Genomic DNA, 20,226 nt, shown 5'->3' on the forward strand with positions numbered 1-20,226 from the left:
ACGAGTTCCAAAATAAATTCTCTGTATAAGAAAAATGAGTCACTCACCCTTAGATGGAATCAAGTAGATGGTAAAGCTGCAAGTCTCTTTAAATAGGCTTTCCTCATTGTAATGAGGAAAGCATGCCTCTCCTTAGAGGCAAAAAGATACAAATCTCCTAAAGTAGAAAAGTAGGTTCAGGAAGCCTGCTTGCCAGGAGAGATTATAAAAATTGCCTAAGTTGCAGGTATGCAGAAACATTTGGGTTGAGGTCAGAGTGTTTGGATAGAAGGTCATCATAGGAGAGTAAGACCCCTTGAACCAAGAGATCTTTGACAAACCTAACTTCTGAGTTTATCCAACAACAGGTGCCAGACAGACTCAGGTAAAAGTCAGGATTGTTCCATGATGTTATGGACAAGGGAGAGGAAGAATTTGATGGTGGTATTTGTAAGTCTCCCAGATCTTTGCTGAAAAAGTAAAGGTGGGGGAACGATTTATTAGGTAAGTGGTCCAAGATTCTAAATGGGCTGGATAGAAAAATCCTTGGCTCCTGGAGAAAAACAATATCTGCAAAAAGTGATAATTCGTTTTCCAACTCCCTCATATCTACAACTTGGACATCTGGGGAGGTCCTGATGGTAGATGCAAGTGGTTCAATAATGAGGGCAAAGATTACAGGGGAGAGGTGTCAACCTTGGAGTGTGCCATTACTAAAAGAGATGGAATCTGAGGGAGAACTATTGACCATAATACTCACAAAAGGGTGGTAGAATAGAGATTAGATGCCAATTAGAGAGCTTCTGGAGAGGTCACAATGCATTAAGGCCTGAGACAGAAATTGCCAGAAGATCCTATACTGCCCATTTTTAAATGTTAATATGACTAAGTTATGTTCCATAGAACAGAAAACTTTAATTTTTATTCTACCATAACTCTGACTGTTGCCATCAGTGCTTGTAAAGCAAATTCCACAACACAAGCTGCATTACATATTTCAGCTACCAGTGAGATTCTTGTAAAACACCATGGGGTAAATGTATCAAGTCCCAATTGTTTCAAAGAATAAAAATCACTGCAAATCAGGGGTGAAAACCCATGATTTTAGTCCCCAAGTTGTGAGATATATTAACCTACATTTTTTACTCTGATCTTCAAAATCGCTGGTCATCTCTTGCGATTTGTTGGGATTTCAAACACGCCCACATTTAGATAACTCTCCCGTGTTTAGCTAACTCTCCTGTGTTTAGGTTAAAATTGCCATAGACAACACACTGCTTCCTAGCTGCGTGAATAGTAAACACAATACTGTTATATTGCCTGCCTATATAGCCACAGGTGCCGGCAGCTGTCAAAAGTTTAAAAATAGGTAAATGTTAAAACAAAAGTGCTGCCAGCCTACTGCTGGTTGCGCAAAAATTGGGAAATATTTTGCGTGGGTTCCCCCCGATTTTCATGTAACCAGCACTAGGCAAACCAGCCGGGGTGGTTGGCACTATAGCAAGTGGACATGCGGCAGGAGTCCCCCTGCCATAATGACATACCAACCCCATGCTGTTCAGCACTGGGCTGGATTCCCTAGGGAGTGAGGTCTGCAAAAAAAATGAGCGGGCCCCCCCTCTAGGACTAACCAGCCCAGTGCTGAAAGGTCAGATCCCCATATTTGTAAATCCAAAACTGGAACATGTTTGTTAAAATAAAAAACCAAGTTAACAAACAACGTGACTTTTGCTTGTACATTGTACAAACAGTCCGAATCGAATGAGTATGACACAGCCGCAAGCTCTATTTATAGTCTTTGGAGAATTTCCATTTAGTCATGGGATTTCCCCATAGACTATAAATAGACCTTGCGGGTGTGTTATACTCATTTGAATCGGGCTGCTTGTACAATGTACGAGCAGAAGTCACGTTGTTCATTTATTTCATGTTCAGGTTTTAGATTTACAAATATGGGCATCTATGTGACCTGAAGATAAGAATGACTGCAATCAACATGGATTTACAAACATGGGGGTCTCTGTGACTTGAAGATGGACATTTGGATCTACAAATATTTTGGGACATGGTTTACAAGCATTTTTGACTTACAAGTTGCTGACAAAAGAAGAAGACATTGAATTGGTGAGAATATTAGGTTTTATTATTTTTAATAAATTGATGTGGTATTAAAGAGGGCGTGTTATATATTTATTAGGTTTAGTGTATTTTTATTACAATTTTGTGGTGTTAAACAGGGGTTGTGGTTTACTTTAAATTTTGTTTGTGGAACTACAGGTCATAGCCAGACATGGGTGTCAGGCCATGTTGGCACTTGTGGTTCTCCAAGTGACAGCATGACCTGGCTGCCATGGGTATGCTGGTGCTTGTAGTTATACAAGCATCAGCATGCCCAGACTGTTTAGGGTACCCTGGCATGGCGTCAACTTGTAGTTCCACAAAGCAAAATGGCGTCTGTTTGTTATTTTAATATACTATTGTTGTTATTACCCTACACCCACTTCCCAGGGGTGTAGGAAGAGCCCTAGTGCTTTCAGCACGGGGCTGGTTAGTCCTGGGGGGGATGCTTGTTTTTTTGCAGACCCCACTCCCTAGGGAATTCCCTAGTGCTGTACAGCCTGGGGTTGGTATGTCATTATGGCAGGGGGACCCCTGCCGCATGTCACCCTGCTATAGTGCCAACCATCTCAGCTGGTTTGCCTAGTGCTGGTTGCATGAAAATTGGGGGGACACCCACGCAAAATCTTTCCGATTTTCATGCAACCAGCAGTAAGCTGGCAACACTAGGGCTAACAGTGTTCGGACGGGGAGGCCCCACACACGTTTGTTTTTTTTCAACATTTATCTATTTTTACACTTTTGACAGCCACTGGGACCTGCTGCTCTGTAGGCAGACCAGTGTAGCAGTGATGTGTTTACTAACCTTGCAGCTAGGAAGCAGCATGTTGTATCTAGCGATTTTACAACAAACTCGGGAGAGTTTGCTTAATCGCAGCTTCATACATTTGGAAACTTGAATAGCTAGAGTAGCAAACAGTCGGGACTTCGATCTCTAGCGATTTTTGAAATATCGATTTTGCCAGAAACACAACTCTGGCCATTTTACATCAAATCTCAGGTTAATATATCGGCGACTTTCAATTCTCCCAAGAAAATAGTGTGATATCAAAATCGGAGCATGTACAATTACCCCAAGATTTGGTCTATGTTCTGCAATGACTTTTGTTTTGGGTAACTGGCATTCCCCTCTGGTATATTTATGTACTTCAAATAAATGTTTTGTAGAAGTTAAAATGCACTGGCTAGAGTAAGCTATGTCAACTGGACATATTCTAAATAATTAAATGTATACTGATTGACTTGTTTTCATGAAAGGTCATTATAAAATGATTCTGAGATCAGATGCATTGCTTGACCCGGCAAAAGGGCTGCAATCCCTTAGTTTTGCCTTGGGTATTCTAATAGTTACTTTGCATTTTGAGGGCTGAACTAATTTTCAATAAAATCTAGCTTATCAATTCACTCATGAACATAAATCAGACTTAATGAACATTAGTCAGGCTGCTTCCTGGCAAACAAAATTCAGGCTGAATTTTGGTTCCCTCCCCAAAGTGAAAATCTGCACTGTGTAGGCAACAGGTCCGCTTTTATACTATTCGTGTGCATGGTGAGAAAAATAAAAGTGTTGATTAAGACTGTAGGACATTTTCCACCACTTGAGATGTGATGTTGTTCATTATTAATATATGTAATTATTCTTTTATGCAATGTAATTTAGAATAATAACTACATTATAAGGTAATATAAAGAAATACAAATGTTACACAGACCAAATTAGTTTGGAAAATAAAAAAGAGTTATAACACCAAAATTGACACACATTGCTGTTTACTATTTATTTTGTCATTTGCAATTCACTTTTCAATTTAATCTGTCAGTTTACTTTTTATAATTTGCACATTCTAAATATTTTAGATCAGAGGTCTGCCTATTTAACTAAATATATTGCTGGAGTTAGAGATGCAAGCATTATAATAAGTTATTCATTAATAATCAGAGAGAAACTGTGAAGTTAGTATGTTCCATAATGCAAATAGTATTAGCCTTTTTAATACAGCATTTACTTTAATCAATACATTGTATTAATACTTTGCAGAACTCTTAATATAGAACAAAATTGTTTTATATTTCTGTATTCAGTCTAACCTGACATGCAAGTTAAAATGAATGCCTCCACTGAATTCCTCCTGAGGAAGTCCTAGACAGCAAACATAACAAAATGAATTGGGGATTAGCCTTCACACTACCCCTCTATCTGGATCATATTAATGTAAATCATAGAGCTGTGAAAGAATCTTCTTACTGTTTCAGTGTTATCATCTGTATTATCTGTGATACCTGGGTTCATAAAAGTTCATGCTCCAAGTTTACTTGATGCATGTGCAATATTTTAGACTGTATTAGAGTAAAAATTATTTTAAGGGTATTATACTATATTATTTTGAGTCTATGGAATTCATCATTATATGATGTAAAACAGTTTGAAGGAGATACTTGAAAATGTAAAGAGCTCCTAGTTTACAGAAGAAATGCACTGGTTGGTATAAAAGTTGGTACCTAGATTATTTATACACATGCATTACGGGTTGAAGTTTGGAGTAGTTCATTACAAATTTTCGGTGGTATGATAAGGCCCCCAGAGACCACATTTAGAAACATGTTATGTGAGAAGATTCTAATCCACTTTTTGAGTGTGGTTTTAGTACTGAGGTGGTGTTCATCATAAATATAGCAATTTTGCACTTCATTGTTTTCTTTTTTATATATACACTGGAGTTAGATGATCTGGAACATGGAGCAAAGGCACAAGAGAGGCAGTGGCTCATCATCATATAATATAAATGGGCATAAGTTTGATAGTCTTATGGTATGCAAGCTCATAGTGTTGAATAAGACTACAAGAATGAAAATACTGCACCAGGAGGCACGATTTTCCTCTCTGTATGCTTTTTAAGTATATATATATATATATATATATATATATATATATATATAGTGGAAAGAGCCCGCTACTGCTGAAGCACAAGCGAAAAACTGCTTCTTTTTATGCAGCTTTATTGCCAGGATGGAAAAATGTATTTGACACCGTATTAATTTCACAGCAATTCTGGAGACCCTACACGCTAGCTAGACATAGACCAGCTCTCTAAGGACCAGCCAGCTTCCCCAGCGTTGGTCTCTCTGAACAATGAAGCAAGCAGGGTTTTATACCTGACACTCCTCCCACAGGCCTAGCTTGATGGGCAGGTGACACACCCACCTTCCTTTTAAGAGGAAACTGCCATCTAATGCTTCTGTTGACATTAACAGACACACCCTGTCTATTTGCTGTGAGGAAGGAGCTTCCAAACCATGTGAGTTAACCAAACTTTAAACTATTGTTTGTTACACATAAGTCTTTGCCTGGTTTATCGTCAATCTAGGTGAATAACTGCACCACTGTTTTACTCTGCTTGCACGCTTTCTCTGCATATTGTCAGTTAAATGCCTCCCTTTGTTACATATCCCTCCCCCTACCGTCTCCAAGTAGAGGGACACGGACTTCGCGAGGAGCGCATATTTTCGTGACAATGCATCTGCATTCTTGTGCAGAATCCCAGGTCTATGTTCTGCTGAGAACTTGAAAGGTTGCAGTGCCAAGAACCAGCGGGTTACCTTGGCATTTACCTCCCGGTTGTTTTGCATCCATCGCAATGGTGCATGATCTGTTATTAAAATGAACTCTCTGCCTAGGAGATAACAGCGCAGAGCTTCTGTAGCCCATTTTATGGCGAGACATTCTTTCTCCACAGGTGCATATTTTTGTTCCCTCGGAAGCAACTTACGACTTATGTACAGGACAGGATTTTCTACTCCATTCTTCTCCTGTGACAAGACTGCACCTAAGCGAACACCAGAAGCATCAGTTTGGAGGAAGAACCTGCGAGTAAAATGTGGTACTTGTAGAACTGGAGAGGAACAAAGAGCTAACCGAAGATCAGACCAGGCGGTTTCTGCAGAGTCAGACCAGGTTAATCTATCTGGACAACTTTTTTTTAACATGTCCGTATGTGGAACAGCTCTAGTGGTGAAGTGGCTTACAAACCACCTGTAGTAACCTACTAAGCCTAGAAAGGTTCTTAACTGCGATTTCTTTTCTGGTCTTGCCCAATTTTTTGACTGCCTCCACTTTGTCTAGCTGGAGTTTTACACGCCCTCGACCAACAATGTACCCCAAATATTTGGCTTCTCTCATGGCTATAGCACATTTCTCTGGGTTAGCTGTTAATCCTGCTGACCTTAATGAAGCTAAGACTGCCTCAACTTTGGCTAAATGTGATCCCCAGTCTGGGGTATAAATCACTATATCGTCCAAAGAAGCGGCTGCATAAGCTGTGTGAGGTCACAGCAATTTATTCATGGCCCTTTGGAAGGTGGCAGGGGCCCCATGCAACCCAAAGGGTAGGACTTTATATTGATAGAGACCATCAGGGGTGGAAAATGCAGTCTTTGGCTTGGCCGTGGAAGTCAGGGGAACTTGCCAATAACCCTTTGTTAGATCAAGAGTTGTCAAATAGTTACTACTAGCAAGATTTTCTACCAGTTCATCCACACATGGCATCGGATAGGCATCGAACTGGGACACACTGTTTAGGCGTCAAAAATCATTGCAAAACCTAATTGTCCAATTGGGTTTCGGGACAATGATACTATTCCACTCACTAGTGGACTTTTCAATCACGTCTAACTGGAGCATTTTCTCGATCTCCTTTCTCACGTCTGCCTGTCTGGCCTCTGGAATACGATAGGCTTCTGTTTTACAATGACTCCTGGTGGAGTGACAATGTCGTGTTCGATTAAGGTAGCGTGCCCAGGAATGGAAGAGAAGACATCCCTGTTCCAGTGAATCATTTCTTCAGTCTGTTGTCTCTGCTTAATAGACAAAGCTGGCTCTATGAGCACTTCAGACTTTTCAATGGCAGTACTCACTACCTGAGGAGAGGTTTCTTCATTATGCCAAGGTTTAAGGAGGTTAACATGATATATTTGCTTCTCGTTTCTCCTACCTAACTGGCGGACTATGTAATTGACAGGACTGACAGTATAGTTTTTCACTGCCATGTATACACCGGGCCAGTAAAACCTAAGCAGAACTCGTTCCCATGTTTTATACTCCCCTAGGTGTCCCCCACAGACATGTGTGTGTGCTACTTTTAATACTAGGGGTACATGGACCTCAGGAACCATTAATTGTTCTACTTTTTCACCCTGTACAATAGCAACTCTATACAGGAAAATATTTTTGACAATAAAATATGGTATACCTGCTGCAGGCTGGGCAGCTTTCACTACCCCATTTACCTCAGTCACACTTTTAAAGGCATGTTCCAAGGTGGCATCATTAAGTTGGTCCTGAGCAAAGCCCTGCAGAGGAAACAAAATTGGTATTGCAGACCAATCCGTATCCTCACTGACAGGCGGGGTGGGCTCATCCGCAACATCACCAGTCAATGCTAGTTTGGACTGTCCATGTTTCCCCGCAGGTGGACGCTTTTGTGGAACTCCTGCTGCGACTCCCATGATGGCATTCTGGTTTGGCGGTTCCCAAATATCAAGGTCCAGATGTTGTGGATTCTTAGGCGGTTCATTTAAGACCGGGCTTCCGACCGTTGCATCAGTTGCCGGCATGTCCGGCCGGATCTGCTCACCGAGGACCTCATTAAACAGTGGGAAGTCTCGCCTCAAAATGAGTGCATATGGGAGTTTAGGTGCCATGGCAGCTACCACCATAACGGTTTTGTCTTTGAGTGTGACTGGTAGTAGTGTTCTTTCATACTCTTCTGTCGTTCCATGTACGCAAAGAACCTTAACCTTGGGCAACCGAGAAGTTATGGTTTCGGGTAAGGCAGAGCTGGAAACCAATGAAAGTTCACTCCCTGAGTCAACCAAGGCCAGGACAAGGTTTTGGTTGATTAGAACCGTCACCTGGACAAACAAGGAGTTCCTGACATGGGACTGATGGTAAAACAGCTTGGGAAAGCAGACCCAATATGTGCCACAGAACTGTCCATGGGTTCGGGTAGTTTAGGACACTCTGCCTTAAAGTGGCCTGGCTCACCACAATCGAAGCACATCAGATTAGACACCTTTGTAACTGGCCCTCTGTTAGTAGCAGTTTTGTCATTGGGCCCTGTAGAATAGGTTGTCAAACCTGGCTTTTGGCGTGGCATCGGTTTTGGCACGAATGCAGATTCTTTAGTAATTTGCTGTAGCGCACAAAACCTCTCTACCACTGTGGAAAGCTCTTTATAAGTTTGTGGGTCTGATTGCTGCACCCACCTTTGCAAATCACGGTTCAGCCCCCGGTTATCTATCACCAGAACTTCAAAAATCAGAGAAGACGAATTCTCCTCAGGCTGCAGCCATTTCTTTAAAACTTTAGAAAGCTCAGACAATTGTGCTCTGACCGGCTTATCTTTATCATAGCACCATTGGTGATAGCTCTGGGCTCGGCTTGGACTGGAAACCCCAATACCAGCCAATATCTCAGACTTTAGACACAAATAATCAGAGGCCCGGTCCTCATCTAGATCCATATAAGCTCGCTAAGCTTCACCAGTTAGATATGGCGCCAGCCTCTCAGCCCAATCTTTAGGAGGCCATTTTGCCCTTTTTGCAAAACTCTCAAAGGACACCAGATATGCTTCTAGGTCATCAGCCGGTTGACATTTTAAGCAGAAAAAGGATCAGGTGGTTTATTTCTGTCATTCCTCACCTGGCTTAACTGTTCCGTTAAGAGTCTTGTGTTTTCCACCTGTGCCTCGGCGACTCGTAGCATCTGAGCTTGCTGCGCAGCGGCCACATTCAAAGGGGTTCTCAGTACTTCCTCCATGTTGACGTTTGCGTGGGTTGGGTAGCGGAAACTTGCTTCCCGGAGCATCCCACTCCTAACACCACTTGTGGCAAGAGCCCGCTACTGCTGAAGCACACGCGAACAACTTCTTCCTTTTTATGCAGCTTTATTGTCAGGATGGAAAAACGTATTTGACAGCATAGGAATTTCACAGCAATTCTGGAGACCCTACACGCTAGCTAGACATAGACCAGCTCTCTAAGGACCAGCCAGCTTCCCCAGCGTTGGTCTGTCTGAACAATGAAACAAGCAGGGTTTTATACCTGACACTGCTCCCACAGGCCTAGGATGATGGGCAGGGGACACACCCACCTTCCCTTTAAGAGGAAACATCCATCAATGCTTCTGTTTGCACTAACAGACACACCCTGTCTCTTTGCTGTGAGGAAGGAGCTTCCAAACCATGTGAGTTAACCAATCTTTAAACTATTGTTTGTTACACATAAGTCTTTGCCTGATTTATCGTCAATCTAGGTGCATAACTGCACCACTGTTTTACTCTGCTTGCACGCTTTCTCTGCATATTGTCAGCTAAATGCCTCCCTTTGTTACAATATATATATATATATATATATATATATATATATATATATATATACATACAAATGTATTATGACAGTTGAAATATAAAGCAAAAGTAGTAGCAAAAAAGTAGTTGTTTCTTATGTTACAAGTGGTAAAAAACTTTGGAGACGAATTTCAAATATTGTTATGTAGCATTTCAGCTGTCTGTCATACATTTCCTTCACTAACTGAAGCCATAAATCCATACAAAGCAAAATCTCTATGTTTTTCTAGACAGTAAGGCAGGTGTGTTTCACTCTTACTCTTAATTATCACAAGAAAGTTGTTGTGGATCAAATTTCTTGACAATTCCATTTAGACTTAGGGTTATATTTATCAAGAGGCAGTTTACCATTATTTTTTAAAACAGCAATTTTATTAAACATAAAACCCAATAGGCTTTGGGTCATGAAACCAGTCATGAAACCAGTGGGCAACACCATTGAGAAATCACTTACCAAATGAGTCACTTCAATATAGTTTAGTCTTCTGTCTTTGGCTGACGAGGGATATTAAAATGCTGACTCTTATTAATTAATGAACACTTTTTTGATTACCATTGGTCAAGAAGTAATGCATAATTCACAAAATCCATTTAGTTGTGAGGGTCAGTCTTTTCTCCTGCTATTGCAAATACAGAATCTAACATGGATTAAACAGCAATAAACAATGTTATTAAATATTTGTTGAACTTGTGTAAACAACAAATTAAAACAGAATAATGCTGCAACAAGTGATTGAGATATGATTATAAGTTGATCATGTAACATTGTTTTACAATGTTGTAATAATTTATTTAATTTTATTGAATTTATTACAGTTTGCTTAACTCTCTCTGTTTTATACCATGAAGAAATAAAATGAAAATATTGTAGAAACAGGAAAATGCTATCATACTTAACAAATTGTGCTTTCTATTGAATTCTAAAAACATAACTAAAACATATTTTAAAGTAAAACATGATCATATACAGGGACCCACCCCCATTACTTGATAGTCCGGAGCTCTGGTCCCTATAGTCTTCAATTATGTACTCAGCAGAAAAGACTTTTAATTTGGTCTGGAGTGAGATTTCAGTGTCAAGCTATCATTGTCCAGCCTCAGGCAAATACTTCTATAACATACTAGGTGTTTTGATTTTGTTATCCTCATTGCAGACAAAAGCTTTGCCTGAGAGTTGAGGGGAGGATGAGAGAGGGATAAGGGGGTAGATCAAAGGACAAGGGACAGCTAAGAGTAAAAGGAGAGCTCCTATCTGTGTATGTACAGGCAGTGGCTTACCACTCAAAGCTCTTCACCTAGAAGCATAAAAACAGAGCTTTCCTGATTTTTCTTTATTACATGACCAGTAATTATACTATACATGTTATAAATGAATTTGACTATATTTCTTATACATGTATTTTACTGTATTTGGAAGCATTGTTCACCATGTTAAGCTTTCAGGTCTTCTTATACATGATTAAAATATAGCACTATTATAGTACAGTATTCCCTCTTTACTGGCTTATAACATACAGTGCATCCGGAAAGTATTCACAGCTCTTCACTTTTTCAACATTTTGTTATGTTACAGCCTTATTCCAAAATGGAATAAATTCCTTTTTCCCCTCAAAACTCTACACGCAATACCCCATAATGACAAAACGAAAAAAAGTTTTTTTTGAGATTTGCAAATTTATTACAAGTAAACAAAGAAATCACATGTACATAAGTATTCACAGCCTTTGCCATGAAGCTCAAAATTGAGATCAGGTGCATCCTGGTTCCACTGATCATCCTTGAGATGTTCCTACAGCTTAATTGGAGTCCACCTGTGGTAAATTCAGTTGATTGGACATGATTATCAAAGGCACGCACCTGTATTTAGGTTCCCACACTTCAAAATGCCAGAGCACAAATCAAGCATGAAGTCAAAAGAATTGTCTGTAGACCTTTGAGACAGGATTGTCTCCATGCGCAAATCTGGGGAAGGGTACAGAAAAATATCTGCTTCTTTGAAGGTCCCAATGAGCACAGTGGCCTCCATCATCCATAAATGGAAGAAGTTCGAAACCACCAGGACTCTTCCTAGAGCTGGCCGGTCATCTAAACTGAGTGATCAGGGGAGAAGGGCCCTAGTTAGGGAGGTGGCCAAGAACCCGATGGTCACTCTGTCAGAGCTACAGCATTCCTCTGTGGAGAGAGGAGAAACTTCCAGAAGGACAACCATCTCCGCAGCAATCTACTAATCAGGCCTGTATGGTAGAGTGGCCAGATGGAAGCCACTCCTTAATAAAAAGCACATGGCGGGCCGCCTGAAGTTTGCCAAAATACACCTGAAGTACTCTCAGACCATGAGAAACAAAATTCTCCTGTCTGGTGAGACAAAGATTGGACTCTTTGGCATGAATGCCAGGCATAATGTTTGCAGCAAACCAGGCACCGCTCATCACCAGGCCAATACCAATCCTACAGTGAAGCAAGGTGGTGGCAGCACCATGCTGTGGGGATGTTTTTCAGTGGCAGAAACTGGGAGTCTAGTCAGGATAGAGGGAAAGATGAATGCAGCAATGTACAGAAACATCCTGGATGAAAATCTGCTCCAGAGCGCTCCTGACCTCAGACTGGGGCAACGGTTTATCTTTCAGCAGGACAACGTACACAGCCAAGATATCAAAGGAGTAGCTTCAGGACAACTGTGAATGTCCTTGAGTGGCCCAGCTGGAGCCCAGACTTGATTCTGATTGAACATCTCTGGAGAGATCTGAAAATGGCTGTGCACAGACGCTTCCCATCCAACCTGATGGAGCTTGAGAGGTGCTGCAAAGAGGAATGGGCGAAACTGCCCAAAGATAGGTGTACCAAGCATGTGGCATCATATTCAAAAAGACTTGAGGCTGTAATTGCTGCAAAAGATGCATCAACAAAGTATTGAGCAAAGGCTGTGAATACTTATGTACATGTGATTTCTTAGTTTTTTATTTTTAATAAATTTGCAAAAATCTCAAGAAAACATTTTTCATGGTGTCATTATGGGGTATCGTGTGTAGAATTTTGAGGGGAAAAGGGAATTGATTCCATTTTGGAATAAGGTTCTAACATAACAAAATGGGGAAAAATTAAGTGCTGTGAATACTTTCCGGATGCACTGTAGGTCATAAGTGGTGTTATAGCAAGGGTAAAATATAATGTAGTTCATTGCAATGCACTTTTGTGTCAAGAAAATACCTAGTGGTAAGTGAGGGGTGGTATTATATAGGGGAGGTATAATTAGGAGCCATTATACCTCATGTTTATGCCACCTGGTAATGGAATGTAATAAGAGCAAAACATTTGTCTCTGGCTCCTAACTTTTTATAAATATAGCTTAGACCCGTAATACAGTATTAAAATGTATATTTATATATTTTTACAGTTTCATTGATAAACCTGTAAGCATTGCTGTGTTTTATACTGGATCCATTTATCAGTTTACATAGTTTGAACATATCTTATAAAGTCTCTTTTTAATAGATATATAGAAGTAAATAATGTTTTTGGTATACGTAACATTAAACAAAATGGAACAAATTTAATTTGTTTTTCTTGTAACTTTGATTTGTCTCTTAGCTAACCCAAACATTTTACTAAAATGAATACCATACTAGGTGGGGTTATACATTTTTGAAATATATATTTTTATAATGGTAGAAAATTTCATTATCATAAACACCTCTTTTTCACTGAAATAATTACAACAGTAGGTGTTGTTAAATATTAATGTATTATATTTTAACCTTACATAGCCAGAACCATCACAAAGTTACTTGTCTCTTTAGCGATTTTGGTATCAGATATATATTTAAAAGAAAGCAATGAACTACAACCCTCTTAAATGCAAATATTTTGAAAGAATACATATATGCTCTCATAGTGATGGGCAAGGATAATGGAAATATTCATAATAATGATGACAGCAAAGAATGAAAATGCTGGTGATTTTGACATTCAGTGTAGCCACACTTTAGAAACTTTTTATTTACTCAAATATTCCAGTAGATGTGATTCAAATTGTCACAGACAATTTTCAGAGTTAATGGCACAAAATATATGTCATATAAACATATTATTTTCATCGAAAAAAGACCACAATGTCAGTGGTTCCATTCAAAATCCAGAAAGGTAAAGTTTGAGTGCATACATATAAACGTAACCACCAGTTTGCAATATATGCAAAATTAGAAAGAGTGTCCCTCCTGCGCTCCTATATGATGGGGAAAGGGGTAGGGAGGGCAGCCTAATAGTCCCTTGGAAATACCTACTAGACTTCCATAAATAGAGTAAATAAAACACAAAAGATCGGGATAAGGCGCAAGTGGGAGGGTGATTGAATCATTGGATATCTGAGTGTCAAAACATTTCCTGAGCATGCATAAATCATAACACATAAAACATAATAAAAATGTTCATAGTCACAGTGATATGCGCTATCAATCTCAATGTCCAGTGTCCCGTGTCACAAGATCATCTAAAAAGGGAATCTCAATGATCGTCAGGTGTGTTCTCATACACATTCATAGGTTCCGCCGTATGACAATGATCCGTACCATGAATCTAACCAAAGGCTACCTTTTTTATTTATCCAAGACATTGTTGGGGCAGCAAAGGAGCCTCATCCTCTTTCATTGCTCCACACAATATTTTCACATTGATCACTCCAACTAATCCAAATTTTTTACATATCTCTCAGCATTTCACTATGCATGTCATCAATTTACCTTCTCTATTTCTCTTTTTCACTTTTATTCACTTTCATATTCACTCCTCTCTTGAACATACATTTCTTCCTTATGCATTATTATTTCCACCTCACCGTCTCTTTAGTCTCTGTACCCATTAACAGTTTTATAACCTACTCCCACATCATTCACTGAATTACAGAAGCAGAAACAAAGCACACGTTCGACAGCACAGTACAGAGGGGTTGGGTACTAAATTTTGATGCTGTTAAAACTGACACTACCTACCCCTCCAGCATGATGACAAAACAGCCATTCCCGACATGTTTACCTGGTCGACTCTTGGAAAAGCTGACTTTCACTAAATTACACACATCGACTGTCCGGCGCACGGGAATGGTGGTGTGGTGGTAGTCGGGAAAGCGACTACCACCGGTACAGAGAATATTAGTCATTCACATAATTCCCTGTTTCATTTGAGCTTCCAGTCTAAATTCCCTAACAAACACACACACACACATTTTATTTTTTGTCAGCTGCCAATTAGCCTACTAGCATGTTTTTGGGGTGTGAGAGGAGACCGGAGCACACAGAGGAAGCTCACGCAAACACGGGGAGAACATACAAACTCAGACCAGATAAGGCAATGATCGCAGAAGTAGCAACCACTAAGCCACCGTGCTGGCAGGGCCATCTTTTCCATTGGGCACGATGGGCAGCTGCCCGGGGGCCCTACGGGCAAGGGGGCCCCATAGGTACAGCTCTTAATGAGAATAAATAATCCTGCAAAAGAAAAAAACCTGCAAAAAAAACCTACAAGGGTCACTGAGCAAGTACATCTATCTATCTCTATATATCTATATATATATCTGTATCTGTATACATCTATATATCTATATCTAGGGGCCCCGGTGCACTGCTTTGCCCGGGGGCCCATGATGTTGTTAAGATGGCCCTGCGTGCTGCCCCAATCTCTTGTCCTTTTTCTTGCTCTGCTGCTCATAGTCGCTGAAGACACAACCCCATTTAACTATATAACTCCCTATCTACCTTCTACTACCAATACCACCAACTTCAACCACATCTTTTCAATACCCTCACCCTGTCCTGTGCACTCTGGAAAGCAAGATGTGTATATGAAACTTGCTAACATACAAAATCTATTAACTTCAAAATCCCTTAATCCACAGCAGCTTTCTCTTATGGGGTCTTTCCCTTACTCACCCTCCAATACCCAGAGACAGGCAGTGTAGACATCCTACTTTCTCAAAGCTGTACCTTCTATATCATATCGCTGGAACCACCTCCTAATCTTTCAAGTCCACACCATATGTCTATTCATTCTGCTCCACCTTCAGGTTGATCTCATTTATCATCCTCCAGTTCCAATTTACCAAATCATTGCCAGCTTGACTGTCTGGCTTACTTATATCCTATCCTTTGAACTATATACTCTAATACTAGGTGATTTCAACTTTCCCATTGACATCCCCTCTGTCTCTGCAAATCAAAACATTGTCTGCTTACTTTCTCCTTAGGTCACTCCTGACTGTGATGGAGACACCCTAACCTTGTCTTTTCCTACAGTCCTTGTAAATCAAAACATCAACAGGGCACACCAAACAGACACGCTACATGCAGGAGCAATCCCACACTGTTGAACACCACTGAATCAAACCTTGCTCCAACACCAGCTTCCTTCACAATAAATTCATCCTTTTGAATTACAACCCTGTGCTTTTACTTGTCATACAAACCCACTTCACTCCTCTAATATTCACATAAGTTTTGTGATTATGATTCAAGCTTTGAAGGCTCACAGATTATGAGAATGCAGTGGGTTATTTGGAGGACACCTGTCCCCCGCCAGCAACGCACACACACCCTCCACCACAAGCAATATATAGGCCTATCAGTGTACTCGATTGTTAGAGTTTTAGCATAGGGACAGTAAGCCTTCTACTGGAGACACAGAAGAAGGATTGTCAATAATTGCTGACAAATAATGTCAGCACAGCAAAATGTAGTGCTCTGTATATGTTGTAGTCATAGTTCAAATTATTAAAATGTACAGAATTGCAATTTCAACACTACATTGTCTTATACATGCCCTTTTTACTTATTTAGTGCTAAGGATCAAATTATTTTAGTATACTTTACAAGACAGAAATATATTGTCACAATTAGCATAAACACATCTTTCAAATGAAATACTGCATTATGCATGGATTCAAACTATTAAAGTTTTTTCAGTAGCACTGCAATTGTGCTTGCTACCTCCATATGCCATTCCTATATAAGCTTGTTACATAACCATTCACATTTAGGGCCTGATTCATTAAGGATCTTAAATGAAGAGGATTCTTATTTCAGTCTCCTGGACAAAACCATGTTACATTGCAAGGGGTGCAAATGAGTGTTCTGTTTTGCACATAAGTTAAATACTGCCTGTTTTTTCATGTAGCACACACATGTCAACTTTACATTTCAGTGTACATATAAGCTATCAAGTATTTGTGTGCTACATGAAAAAACAGGCAGTATTTAACTTATGTGCAAAACAGAACACTCATTTGCACCCCTTGCAATGTAACATGGTTTTGTCCTAGAGACTGAAATAAGAATCCTCTTCATTTAAGATCCTTAATGAATCAGGCCCTTACACTTTTCCACATAAGGCACTACTACTTCAGTCCTTAATTCTGTATTACTATGTTAACTAGAGATGTGCGCTGACCCCCGTGTTTTGGTTTTGGATGTGGTTTTGGTTCTAAAACGTCTTCGTTTTTTGGTTCTGTTACTGGCTTTGAATCTGGGTTTACTTAAAAATAGTGAATAATAGGTAAAATTATTTTGCTCCTATATTTCTTTGTATTGCATTATATTATTATTTAGTGCAACATTAATTTCCAGTCATCTCCCATCTATTTTCTAATGATTCCTTCACTGTTCAAATTGTCACCATTTTTAGCCAGTCTGTTGCGTGCTGTCTTAATGAAAGATTCATAACTTTTCCATTGTTGCATTATCTGCTTTCTCCGATTCAATTCAGAAGATGACTCCATCACTTATCAATCGTCAGCCATCATATCTCCATCTATAAATGTATTATTTGTCACCGCCAAATTCTGTCCTGTTAATTTCTTGAAATGTTGACCTTCAACTGCATTGTCTTGCCAAGACGGATGTTTTGGCAACCAAATCTGCATCAATGTATGGCCTATTTGAACCATTCGTCTCACTAATATATATATATATATATATATATATATATATATATATATATAGTTCATATACATGGCTTTTCGGGACCACCTCTGCTGCAATTCTCGAACAGTCCTCTTTACTCAGGGGTTGTGCAAGGTGAAGGTTCCAGTCCCACCTCCACTGCATTTTTCAGGTCACCTACGAGGCCTGTCCCCCAAAGACACAGGCACCTTGGGCTCCAAACACCACTGGTCTTCAAGTATCAGACCAAAGAGACCTGCCCATTCATGATTCTTCCGAAACAACTGTACTGTCATGTACATGTCATGTAGATCAGATACTACATTTGAGCTCAGCCAAAAGGACGAATTGAGATCGACATTTTCATCTCAAACTCAACATGGTAACTGGATGTAGATATACATTGTAACTGTCAAATATATCAGGATTCCCTTGTTTGATTCACATGGACAGCATTACAGCACAGATCTACCTTACTCACAGCATAATCAAATCTTATAAGTAAATCATAGTATTTGAAAGATTGCTTTTGTCATTCAATGATGTCATGTCTTGCTCCTACTTTTGTGCATGTGCATTAGGATTTATGGGAAAACGCATGGATTTGCAAAACATTTTCTGAGTGAGGATTAAGAGTATGAGTGCGGCTAAATTTGCACCATGCAAATATAACATTTCATCTTGAGGGACAAAATTATTTTAAATGCGATAGAGCTATGGAGATGAAGCAATTACAGAGGTACATCACCTTTTTCATTTTGTCCTATCAGTCCCAGTTCCAGTCCCAGTTCCAGTCCCAGTTCCAGTCCCATCACCAGTGCATTTTCAGGTCACCTTTGGTTCCTGTCATCATCATCATGATCATCATCATCATTTATTTATATAGCGCCAACATGTTCCGTAGCACTTTACAATTGGGGACAAACATAATAAACTAATAAACAAACTGGGTAAAACAGACAAAGAGGTGAGAAGGCCCTGCTCGCAAGCTTACAATCTATGGGACAATGGGAGTTTGACACATGAGGTTAAGTCTACATTTTGCATTTTGGCCCAGCCAGACTGCAAAGGTAAAAGTGACTCATAAGCTAAATGATCCTGTCACACAACAATGTTGGTCAGGGGGTGGTTGTCTTGTGTGAAATTGTGTAACAGGCGGTAACAGGCTAAAGGCGGTAAGGTTAAGAGGGTGGTTGAGGAATATTATAAGCTTGTCTGAATAGGTAGGTTTACAGAGAACGTTGAAAGTTTTTAGACCACAGGAGAGTCTTATTGCTGCGAGGGAGAGAATTCCATAGAGTGGGTGCAGCCCGAAAAAAGTCCTGTAACTGGGAATGGGAGGATGTAATGAGGGTGGATGAGAGACACAGATCTTGTGTAGAACGGAGTTGCCGAGTTGGGAGATATTTTGAGACAAAAGAGGAGATGTATGTTGGTGCAGCTTTGTTGATGGCCTTATAGGTTAGTAAAAGTATTTTATATTGGATTCGGTAGAAGACAGGCAGCTAGTGTAGAGACATACAGAGTGATTCAACAGAGGAATAACGATTTGCAAGGAAAATCAGTTTTGCAGCAGCATTCAAAATAGATTGTAGGTGTTTGAATCTGTTTTTGGGAAGACCAGTAAGGAGGGAATTGCAATAGTCAATGCGGGAGATGATGAGTGCATGGATTAAGGTTTTTGCAGTGTCTTGCGTGAGATATGTGCGAATTCTGGAAATGTTCTTTAGATGTATGTAGCATGATTTAGATATAGAGTCAATGTGGTGAACAAAGGATCATGAAAGGCTCAAAGGATCATCATCAAAAGATCATCAACAATTAAGCATAAAGTGTCAGCAAATTATGTAGCACTTTACAATTGGGTATCTAGTTGTCTAAATATCTGCTGTTGCAGCTGTCCATCTAATGACATCAGATTGTTAATGCCTCTTCACCTTCCATAATGCATGCTAACTAACTTTCAAAATTTAGAGAAAGGAGTTGCTATTACTATTTGTACTTAAAAATGCAGACATTTTAGTTCCAAACATTTGTATATATGAAAAGCCACCCGCTGGCTATAGCAGTGTTCTGGGGGATTTTTCTCTGTATTTGTTCCTTGCTGGATAACCCCACCCTTTCAAGCACCTGCTATGAACCTATAAATTGATTGAGCAACTTTCACTTCTGTATTGTTAACTTTCCAAATTTAGTGTATGCGTAGTGTTTCAATATATATAAACAATTAGCAAACCATCTAGATTATTCTTACAGCGCTGTTCTTTCTAGTGGTTTCTCTGTTACAGTGAAGGATTTGTGTTTATTTATTTAAATAATAATAATATTTATATAGTGATCAAAGTGGGCTGTAGACAGTGGTATGCCATACTGCCACTTCTACTGTTTTCATTGTAAAACTATTTTAAATTTCCACTTTGACTATATATAACCATATTTGACTATAACTATATACATTGATGGTGGGTCAAGGGTGGCACAGTGGGGGGGAGGGGCAACTGGTGTTTTAGCCTAGGGCAGCTGGAACCATTAATAAGGCCCTGATAATGCTACAAAATATATTTAGCAACATAATCTTACACACAGCATATATAACAGTTGAAGGATTAAAGGTTGGAGATTTAGTTCAAATAACATCAACTATGGATAAGAAACGATAACCCAGTATTTTCGTTCATCGCACTTTACCAAGTGAAAATCAAAATATTGTTAAGTGGTTTTTCATGCAACAAGATAATGATCCTTAGCATACACATCTAAACTGTGTATCAATTATTTGAAAAGCAAAGAAAAGCAGAAAG

This window comes from Mixophyes fleayi, chromosome 6 (genome assembly GCF_038048845.1).
Source record: "Mixophyes fleayi isolate aMixFle1 chromosome 6, aMixFle1.hap1, whole genome shotgun sequence".
Classification (NCBI taxonomy): domain Eukaryota; kingdom Metazoa; phylum Chordata; class Amphibia; order Anura; family Limnodynastidae; genus Mixophyes; species Mixophyes fleayi.